This window comes from Prionailurus viverrinus, chromosome B4 (genome assembly GCF_022837055.1).
Source record: "Prionailurus viverrinus isolate Anna chromosome B4, UM_Priviv_1.0, whole genome shotgun sequence".
Classification (NCBI taxonomy): Eukaryota; Metazoa; Chordata; class Mammalia; order Carnivora; family Felidae; genus Prionailurus; species Prionailurus viverrinus.
The window spans coordinates 85,799,159-85,810,529 of record NC_062567.1 but is presented as its reverse complement, the minus strand read 5'-3'; the positions used below and the strand labels follow the sequence as shown (position 1 = coordinate 85,810,529).

General features: G+C 39.0%; 1 pseudogene; it reads right to left on the bottom strand.

The window, feature by feature from the left end:
• Nucleotides 1-7,304: 7,304 nt before the first annotated feature.
• Nucleotides 7,305-7,597, bottom strand: LOC125170644 (10 kDa heat shock protein, mitochondrial-like; annotated as a pseudogene).
• Between the last annotated feature and the right edge of the window lie 3,774 nt (nucleotides 7,598-11,371).

Below are 11,371 nucleotides of genomic sequence, written 5' to 3'. Positions count from 1 at the left end.
GGCTCCAACTCACGGACCGTGAGATCGTGACCTGGCTGAAGTTGGACGCTTAACCGACTGCGCCACCCAGGCGCCCCCTGGGATGTAATTTAAAAAAATAAATTATGAAATTTTTTTAAAAGAAAAAAAGAAAAGGAACTTATATAGATGACTAAATTGCTGCGTGCTAGGACTTAGGGGGAAGGTACTCATAATTTTAAGAATAAAGCTCACCTTCAGTTCTTGACATGACTCAGTAAGGACAGGGGAGAGTGTGCTCTTGTGATGCATGCTGTCCAGTTAGAGAAAAACCCACCAGACGTGTAACTGACTTGATTTTATGGATCTGGGGCCAAAAGTAATGACTGGCAACCTCTGCATTTGCCCAGCTTCCAGCTGAAGCTTTTTGATACTGATAAATAGTAATGCAGAGAGGGATCAAAGGGTAGAAAATGCACAAGGCAAATAAGGTTTGGATCAGGCAAGTTAAAAGGCAGATGTGCTTTGCATAACATCAGAGATCAAGACGGAGCTGCTGGTACCCAAAGGAGAGTTCAAGCAAGCAGTCACTGCTATCAAAAACAAAAGACTAACAATGTGATTTCCACGGCTTAGATCTGATAGAGAGAAATTTATGGAAAAGGGCTAGGCAAAACAGCCAACAATAAATCAACTTCTCACAATCCTATCAGGTGATGTTACCTCTGCCCTAAAGAGAAAGAGCGTTCCAACAATAACTGTGAGAGTCTATCAATGACCGCTCCCCTGATTTGCTACAGGCAAAAAGGAAAGATTTACATGTACTGATTTATAAAAAATTATAACGTGATATTTACGAAGGATTAATTCATTGAGTTGCTTGCCTTCAGCCAAATTTACTACAGGGAACTTTAATTTTCTTTTAATGTTTATCTCTAAGAGAGAGAGAGCGACAGAGCATGAGTGGGGGAGAGAGAGAGGGAGAGAGACAGAGACAGAGACAGAGACAGAATCTGAGGCAGACTCCAGGCTCCGAGCTGTCAGCACAGAGCCCAATGCAGGGCTCAAACTCATGAACTATGAGATCATAACCTGAGCTGAAGTCGGACGTTTAACTGACTGAGCCACCCAGGTACCCCTCTACAGAGAGCCTTAAACCATGCAGGGTTTAGGTGTTCCATTTTTATTTTAATAGCAATTTGTGGGCATTTTAACATTAAAAAGCTGGCATCAACCTCTTGGACAAGACAATACCCTGAAATTTCAAATTTTTCTATAGCATAGTCTGCTTTTGCCTGAAGTTCCCAACCCAGGATACAAAGATGGACTTCAAGAAGTCCATCAACCTTCTAAAATATCACATCTGTAGGCACTTTCTTATATTTGCACATATACATATATATATATTCATAAAGTTTTATATACGTATGTATACAATTATATATAATCAATTACACATACAGACACATACACATGTAAGAGTGAAGAAATTTAAAATAAATGGAGAGGCACCTGGGTAACTTAGTCGGTTGAATGTCTGACTTTGGCTCAGATCATGATCTCACGGCTCGTGGGTTCAGGCTCTGCATTGGGCTCTGTGCTGACAGCTCAGAGCCTGGAGCCTCCTTTGGATTCTGTGTCTCCCTCTCATTCTGCTCCTCCCCCGCTCATACTCTGTCTCTTTTTGTCTCAAAAATAAACATTAAAAATTTTTTAAAAAATAAATGTAGATATGCACGTCATGTAAAATATTACAACAAAAATGATTTGATGACTAATAATAGTTACCCCCACTGATTATAAACACCTTGCAAGTAAAAACTGCATTCCATTTATCAAATATATAAACACCCTGCCTAGCATATAGCAGGTGCACAAAAAAAAAAGCTCAAAGTGATTTCCCCAGAAGACCTGGACTAAACTATATATTCAATTAAAAAAAATAGAGTTCATAATCCTTTGATTATATAAGACATATATGAGAACCTCAACACAGATTGTTTATTTTGGGAGACTTTAACACTGAGCTTTATTAAAATATATTTATAAACAGATACTCTTGGCCTTTTTTTTGTAACTGCTCTTACTCAACTATATGACAAATACATTTGGAGATTTCGGAGGTCAGTCATATGATTCTCACCCCACATTCCAGCCCTTGCTTTTCAATGTCTGAATCCCACACAAAGGATTCACAACACACCCAGCTTTTTCACAAGATTTGACATGGGGAGTAGGAGGAAAGAAACCCTGAAAATGAAATATTCTGTGCAAAGGAAGTTCTTTGCCCTTATTTCAGTAAGTTTCCACCCCTCTTTCTGGTGGAGCCCTTGATCTCCTTTTCTTCTTCATCTTCTTCTTCCTTCTTTCTCCACCTTGACCTCCTTCCCCTTGCCCCAAATATCCATGAGCATTAGAAATAAAATGTGAAGAAATTTGATCTAGCTTATTAAATGGATACTAAAATGTCAGATTTTTAAAGAAATGTAACTTCACACCTGGAACTCTTTCATCTGCTCATTCTGCACATTTTGTAACAGGTGTGGAGACGGAGTCTTTTGCAGATTGCCAACCATCATCCAACTAAAGGAGTAAGATCAGAGTTTAAAAATCATCTAAAATTTTTATCTAACAAGGATACTTACATTTCCTGTTACTATGGATAAATTCACCACTAAAATACTGATTGATCCCAGATAATTGTATAAGATTTGACACGTGACAGAGAATAAATAAGTTTACTGGAGCTCCAGAAGAAGACACCATGGGCCAAGTAGTAAAAGAAGGGGAGTTTTAGAGGGAGCCGGAGGGGAGGGGAAAGGTGACACTGTCGGCTTCCAGAGGGCTGTACCTCTCTCACTCACTGCTGTGTGGCAGAGAGCACACATACTGAAGCATGCGGTACAATTTCAATCTATATTGGTTGAATGAATAAGCAGAAAATGAAGCGCTTCAGCATAAAAAAACGCAATATCATCAAAGGTAGAGAGATGGACATGTGCATGCTTATTTAGGAGAATTGCAAATAGACCAGTTGAGCACAGGGTTTGAATAAAGAAACAGTGGGAGGTAAGTTGGAAATGTTACCTTTCCTCTGAACTTCCACAGTGTCCTCGGTTTATGTCTATTGTACCACTACCACGTAGCATGGTGAATGATGTTATTCTTGTCTGTCCTCCCCTCTACAAGGTGAGAACACTTTGCTTTGATCGTGAGACCAAGATCTCCATCTGCATGCCCAAAGTTTAACACAGGGAATGGACCAGCAAAAGGTCAACTTACACTGAATGAACAAATTCATGAATCAATGTATATTATCTTGTATAATGCTCACAATAATGGTGTACCTGATGTCAGACTAAGCAGTTTGGATTTCATCTTGAGGGCAACGGCTAGTATCATCATGTAGGTAAGAGTTGGTGGGCTGGAATGATGGCAGTGGACTTAGGAGTGGGTCTATGAATGCAAAGAATATTACATATAACCCCAAATGTTCATTGAAATGGACACCATGCTGCAAAAGCCATTAATATTCTTGTTCTCTTGATCTGTTTCCAGCTACTACTCACATCATAAAAATATTTCTATCTATTTTGAGTTTAAAATATTCTTGGCTCTTACTTTTTATTGTCTGAGACCTTTTACTTTCTGTAGTACAATTATCTACGGCATTTTTAAACCATGTTTCATCATGTCCTTGAAATCTGACAAGTGCTCCATAATTTTGTTTAGAGGAACAAAGAGACTTATACTTAACCTGATAATTTCCACTGATTCCATCAACAGAAATTTCAACAGACAATGGGAAAACAGATTATCAGGTCAACAAACATTGTTTTTTAGTGTTCCAGGCTTAACTTACCTTAAAATTTTGATATGGAAATAAAAGAATGCTATTTTAAGAGAGTATATAGACACAGATCACAAATATATATATATATATATATTTTTAAATAGCCTTAATTGGAGTCGGTTTTTAAGGGCTTACACAATAATTGTTTTGCCCTTGACAAGAAGTATTTCCAGGACACAACAACCATCTAGTTCTAAATCAAATCTAAATGCAATTATCAAGGTTTAAAGAACAGAAATTATGTCAAACCGTCAATATTTTATGTACATTGTGCTTTCCATAGTTAAATGTTCTTAGTTAACATGCTCAGAGTTAACATGTTCTTAATACTTATCAAACATTGAGAAGAAAGAGCTTTTCTTAGGAACCCATCCATTATCTGGCAAGTTAATATTTATTAAGCATTAACTTAGATGTCATGGAGTTAAACATTTTATATAATTAATTGTAATACAATTAGTCCCAGAATACCCTTGTGAGATCAGCGTTATTATCCCCATTTTATAGGTGGAAGATGAGGCTTGACAAAATCAAGTGACTTGCCTAAAGTCACACACCTTGTAGCTGATGAAAGCAGTATGGAAGGATATGAACTCTAGACTCCAAAAACCTGTGTTAGAATAGTAGCTCCATTCATTAGCAGCTGCGGGTCCCTGGGCAATTCACTTACTTCCTGAGTCTTGGTTTTATTTTAAAATAGCAGGCAATGTAGACTAGTGGTTGGAGCATGACCTGTGGAGCCAGACTGCCTGGGTTTGAACCCAAGTGCTACCACTCATTGCTTGTGTGACCTTGGATAATCTAACTCCATATTTGAATTTCCTCGCCTGTAAAAGGTAGATGATGATATTAATAAGAACTACCTCAAAGAGTGATATACAATTAAATGAGTTAATAAAATGCTTAGAACTATGTGTCTGGCACATAATGTGTATATATACATATATATCTATGTTAGCTATTAAAATAATTATGACCTATACCTCCCAGGATTGTTACAAAATACATAAAGGAAACATAAAAGCACCAAGTCCAGAGCAATGAAGATTCATTGAAAAGTTAACATTAAGATTCAAAGACAACGAGATCAAGATGTAATAAGACATGAGTAAAAGCTGTACTGCTATTGATACTTTATGGAAATTGTCAAATGCCTGCAGGGGTTAGATGATGCCCAAATAAACTGGCTGAGTTTCTCTGGGCCAAATTCAGAATTCTGTTTTTATTTTTGGTATGGGCTCTTTGATTCTGAAGGCAGAGGTCAGCTCAATCTAACATTGAGTGATTTTTGCACTCAGTGCACACATGCTCAAAGTTCCACTTAGATATAGTAGACTAGGACAGAGCATCTGGTTCCTTCTAAGTCTTCCAGATCCAAATGTTACTTCATTTGCATTTCTCCCACATGGTAGAATTCATCTTCAGAACACTAAGAATGAAGAGCAGGATCCCCGAAGTTTGCATCTTGTGTGTGGGATTGGTGTGCATCTGCTAGTAATAGAGGTTCAGGAAATGGTGGATTAAACCATTTCCTAGTAAGGAGTCCAGAGGTAGCCTTCCAGGGCCAATACTGCAGTGTCCTTAAGTCCTCAGGGACTCATCTGCTTTACTGTGCTAAGTGTGGAGAGAAATAGCTATGATTATGGTTGAGATTCCTGTTTGTGCTTACCCAGCTACCACATTACATATACAAAAGCTAGTCTGTTGGCACCAAATCCATGTTTCTTTGACTATATATTCTTCGTATCAATCTATTAGTTCATACTCAAGCATAGAAAATCCCTTCATTGAGGAGCGCTTGGGTGGCTCAGTCAGTTAAGTGTCTGACTCTTGATTTCGGCTCAGGTCATGATCTCCTGGTCATGAGATTGAGAGCCATGTCAGGTTCTGTGCTGGGCATGGAGCCTGCTTAAGATTCTCTCTCTTTACCCTTCTCTTGCTCTCTCTCTCCCTCTAGAGGAAGAAGAAGAAGAAGAAGAAGAAGAAGAAGAAGAAGAAGAAGGAGGAGGAGGAGGAGGGGAGGAACAACCCCTTCAATGAGTTGAGAGGAAGTCCTCCACCTACAGAAAAAAATCACAAATAATAAAGAGTTTCAATGTTAGAGCAGTTGGTGCACTCATTTGGTAAGCATGAAGGAAGGCCGGCCTCCCCAGTTGAGGTGAAGGAGCCATTTATGGCTGTATAGGAGCTGGGGCTTAGCTGGGAATCTGGCCTGGCGAGAGTCTTGGGCATCCTAAACATGTCTAGGTCCAGAAGAAATAGTGAGAAACAACAGAAGTAAATTAAGTCTTGGCCAAGTATCACTGCTAAACAATTTGGTGGAAAGAAGAAGCAACCAGATGCTAAGTCTTAACAATCCAACGGCAAGGAAGAAACAGGGTGATAGGGTCAGGATCCCCTTTGTGATGGGGAATTAGAAGATCTACTTAAAGACACAAAGAGGACACAAAGAAAGCACTAACCTGATGTAGAAGCTTATATTGCTCCCCAAAGGGTGAGTTGTGCTAACTGTACCTTGTACTTTATTGTCAAGTGCTGCCTTTTAATGGATGGTTCATGGTTTGCCTTGGTATCACCACAGAGATTGACCTTGTCCTGGGTTCCCCTAAAGTCAGTCTGGCCAAGCTGGAAACCACATTTTCCTGAATTCCTTGCCCTGTATGTTTCTAGGTTAGCAGTGATTAATTTGGGACTTGGGAGACAGAAGTGAAATAGTGGCTATTACTCTCCAAAGGTCTTTGCAGTCAAATAGAATGAAAAACCAATGCAGAGGTGCCCAGCAAGTTCCAGTTTTCCTTCACTCTCTTCTGGCCCCCTCTAACTCTTTTCCCAACTACTGACACTGCTACTTTAACAGAGCCCACGCCCACCACCAGAAACCTAGCTACAGACCCACAGAAGCAATAGTTATGGAGAGTCAATAACTGCCCATAGACTTCCCCATGAACTTCCCCTTTGTGTTTTTACTTCAGGTACTGGATGTTCTTGACTTCTCTTAACTTCCCTGCATCTTCTATCTTGTCCATTTGTATCAATGCTTTAAGAAGACAGATTTTTTATTTTTTTTGTACCTTTTTTTTAATGTTTATTTATTTGAGAGAAAGAGAGAGAGAGAGAGAGCGGGGAGGGGCAGAGAGAGATGGAGACACAGAATCCAAAGCAGGCTCCTGGCTCTGAAATGTCAGCACAGAGCTGGAACTCACGAACCATGAGATCATAATCTGAGCTGAAGTCGGATGCTTAACCAACTGAGCCACCCAGGGGCCCCAAGAAGACAGATTTTTTTTCAAGATTAACCACCATTTATGCATTTGTATTTGGTAATGTTTATATCAATACACCAAAACTAAATTCTAGAGACATGCAATATCATTAGTTTGGATACCATGAGTATATTACAAAAGAGACATGAAAGTTGTTTACATGATTAAAGATTTCACAATTTTACTGGAATGGGGAGCTTCACTAAGCACCATTTCAATAATGATGTATTTTAGTCTACACACTTTCCAAAAATGTCACCACTTCTACACCAGAACTAATCCTTGTCATCTAGAACTACTTTGGTGCCTCCATACTCTGGGAGAAGAACCGTATCTCCAACTTTCATGCCAACTGGTTGAATCTCTCCACCCTTTCCTTTGGAGCCTGATCCAACAGCTTCTACTATTGCTTGAAATACTTTTCCTTGAGATTTTTCTGGAAGCCTAATGCCTCCTTTGGTTATAGTTTTGGCTGCACTCCTTTCAACTAAAACGCAAAGAGAGGAAGAAACTCTCTAAACATCTTGGTCTTGCCATGACTCCAGCCCCTCTCCCTATCTACACCCCCACCCACCCACCCACCCATTTTACTCTGTTCTGGAGCTGCCACTGCAGCAAGGAGACCTGAAGTCTGACCCTTGGGCCATGTGATCCATGAAGACTGATTAATGCCTTTCCGTCAGATTTCCAGTTCCTCCTTCTGGACCTTTGTTTCCTCAGCTTCTCCCTCAGTTGTGCAGGGTCTAAATCCTATAACACATCTTTCATTCCATACACTCATGATGGTTATGCTTCACTGACTAGTAAAGGTCTTTCTAATCTGAATGGACTCTTGTTCATCTAGGAAGTAGCCATGTCTCCTTTGATCCAGGAACCCCCTTGCTATGTCTCAGGATCCCTCCTATCTCCATAGGGAGGAAGGAAAATGCAGATGGCTGAAAAGCTGAATTTCCCAAGTCAATGAGGTAGATAGTCTCTGACTCATCCTCCAGCACACATAGAACTCTCATAATAGAATGTTCTAACTTTATTTTACCTCTGCCTTTCCCAAACAGCAATTGGTCTCCTGATCTCCTTTGCAGGGTAAGTAAAATCTGCCTTGATTTTCTGTGGCAAGCAAGCATGGGCATGTAAGGTTTGAATAAGAGAAACGGTCTAATGGCAAGGGAGAGTGTAGGAATGAGAAAGAAACAAGTAGTTTACTCATCAGGACTCATTGTAAGTGACACTAATCACCCAGTTCAAGCTAAGTTAAACAAAAATGGTAAGTTATTATTTCATACAATTGGCAAGTCCAATGGTGATCCTATTTGAAGTCTAGCTGGACCTGGAGGTTCCAGTAGGTTAAACATGCAACTCTTGGTTTTGGCTCAGGTCATGATCTCATGGTTCATGAGTTCGAGACCCTCATTGGGCTCCATGCTGACAGTGCAGAGCCTGTTTGAGATGGTCTCTATTCCTTTCTCTCTGCCTCTCCCCTGCTGGCTCTTTATTTTAAAATAAATAAATCAAGATAAATTTAAAAAATATTTTTAAGAAGAAAATTTGAAGCTTTATGTGTAGCTCACATTTCTTTTTTTTTAATGTTTATTTATTTAGAGAGAGAAACAGAGAGAGAGGAGCAGAGAGAGAGGGGGAGAGACAGAGAATCTCAAGCAGGCTCCACACTGACAGTACAGAGCTCAACTTGGGACTCAATCTCATGAACTGTGAGATCCTGACCTGATCCAAAACCAAGAGTCAGACACTTAACTGACTGAGCCACCCATGTGCCCCTCACATGACATTTCTGTTGGATGGTGCTGCTTTAATATCTTGTAAGATCCATCCCCAAAACAAGGGGACAAACATCCCCAGGTGATTATGTTTCCAGATGTCCTCCAAAGCCTTGTAATAAAGCAATCATAACTAATCAGCAGACTTAGGGGAAAAGTTAAAAAAAAAAAAGGAAAACCAATTAGAAAATCCATTAATTAGTATACTACTGAACTTACAGTATTTGTTTGAATCCATTTTTCCTTTGCCTTCCTCATATAAATTAGTATCTGTCAACAAAAGGTAATGTGTTTGAACTTTATAAGAATGAATAAAATTTGCATACTATGACTTTTCTAATAGTAAGATAGGATCAAACAAATTTTCACCCAAAGAAAGACAGATAAATCAAGATCTAAAATACTTATAAAGTTAAAAAGTGACTGCCCTTCAGCCTAAATCTCCCAACAGCCTTTCAGTTATTCTGTTTATTTCTATATTTAGACATCAGCCACATCTTAGCGTCAGCTTTAGCAATTACAATACTTCAAGAAAGAAATTAAAGAGGTGGGAAAGGCATATTTTGTATAAGCTTTACTTGTGAGCCTGACATTAAATATAATAAATTTGTGTTGAGGAACTGCTCTGTGCCAACATAGTTAGGATCTTTTGGGTAAATGCACCCCTTTGCCTGTGCCCACGCACATACTTGTAGCCATGTATGTGGTGCCCAGCTCAATCCATCCTTCACCACTGCTGACCGGACAGGAATTGACATCTGACCAAAGCTGTGCCAGTCCGAATCTCTTCTTGGAATCTAGAATTGGAATATATAAGCTAGACTTCACTTGGTTTCTGAGGAGTGCTAGAGCTAGGAAATCAGGCAAAGCAGAAGCTAGGATGAACAGGTGCAGGCCACAGCACACTAAAAGAATCTACAATAAGATCAAGGGAAAAGAATGTAAATGTGCCAAAAGGAGAGCCAAGAGGTCAAATATCCTAGGAAAGACAGAGCAAATAACTTTGAATTTGAATTTTCTAGTTCCTGGTTCCAGTGTCTTACGACATATCTCTATAGTTTTTATTCTACAATTACTAGGAGTACTTTCAGACATTCAATAAATTCCTATTCATTCATTCATTCATTCAGCTCATTCATTCTTTTTGTTTGTTTGTTTCTGACCTAAGCTAGTTCATATGAGTTTCTGTCCTAACAACAAAACTGATCCTTTCTTTAGTCAGCCAAACATTAAGGCTTGCTGTTAATTATGAAATTATTTAGTAGGAAATTAGTGAATACATTAATTATAGGAAATTAATAAATATTAATAAAATGATACAATAGGGTTCCCTGAAAAAGCAGAGTGATTACCTAGAATAGATATTTTTCATTAAATTCAAATATATTGACATTCATACAATATAACTTCCATTAATATATTAAAAGTAGTAAGAGGAGAAAATTAAAACAGGAGGAATAAAAGAGGAGGAAACAAGTCAGCTTTTGACGCTTAAGTTTTTTCCTTTATCAGTGTTTACTCCTCACCCCTTTGTTTTCATAAGATCCTCCAACAAAAAATAAGCTAGATGAAGACTGAGAAGTAGGAGTGTATGAATTAGGTAGTAATAGGCATCTAATAAGAGCTGAACATTAAATAAGGTTCTTGGGAGAATCAGCAGAAAAAAGCACTGATCCTGACATGCAGAGACTACAATGAAGATAACACCAACAGCAGAGTCATTACTTGGACCTAAAAAAATTGAAATAATTTTCTTGCATCTGAGTCTCAGAAAAAGATTAGGTCTGATGGTATTCCTCACTAGAGCAAGAAGAAATGTGTACTCAAGATACAATCAGATCCATAGCAGATGGAATATCCAAATTATCATCAAGATGTAGACAGACTCATAGATAGGAATCTAATACTGAGAGAGAAACCTGAAGAGAGAGTTAGAGATAGAAAGAACAAGGAGTAGGTCTAAAGTTGAGAAGATGCAGATCATGATAAATATGGAGGAGGAATGGGCCAAGACAAGTGGATTGGAACAAAGATGACCAGCAAAGCTAGCACAGTGAGCTGTTGTATGGGGCTGGGTAAGGGGCCCAGGGAGTGGATGGTTGCTCAAAAGGAAGGTGAATGGTTCCAACAATGGACAGGGTCTGAGGGACATAAAGTCCAAAGCCAAACCATAATCCCACACCACCCATCAATGTACAATGTGCCCCCAAACAACATTCTCCCTACCTTCAAAATTGAGCTGAATGTTTGCATTTTATCCGTTGTGTCTAGGTTGGATCATTTGGTCCAACCCACTAATTTTAAGGACCAGGCTACTAAGGGCCAGAGAAGTTCTATAACTTAATCCGTGCCATATAGCTAGTGGCAGGGTCATGACTAAAATCCAAATTTATAATTTTCAATATCCCAGTAGGTGGCTTTCCACATACAAATTCTCCCCAGTTTTGCACATCCCAACATTTTTCACTCTCCCAACAATAGACCAGGGTCTTTTATCTCTCCAGGAATAGAGAGAACTAAAG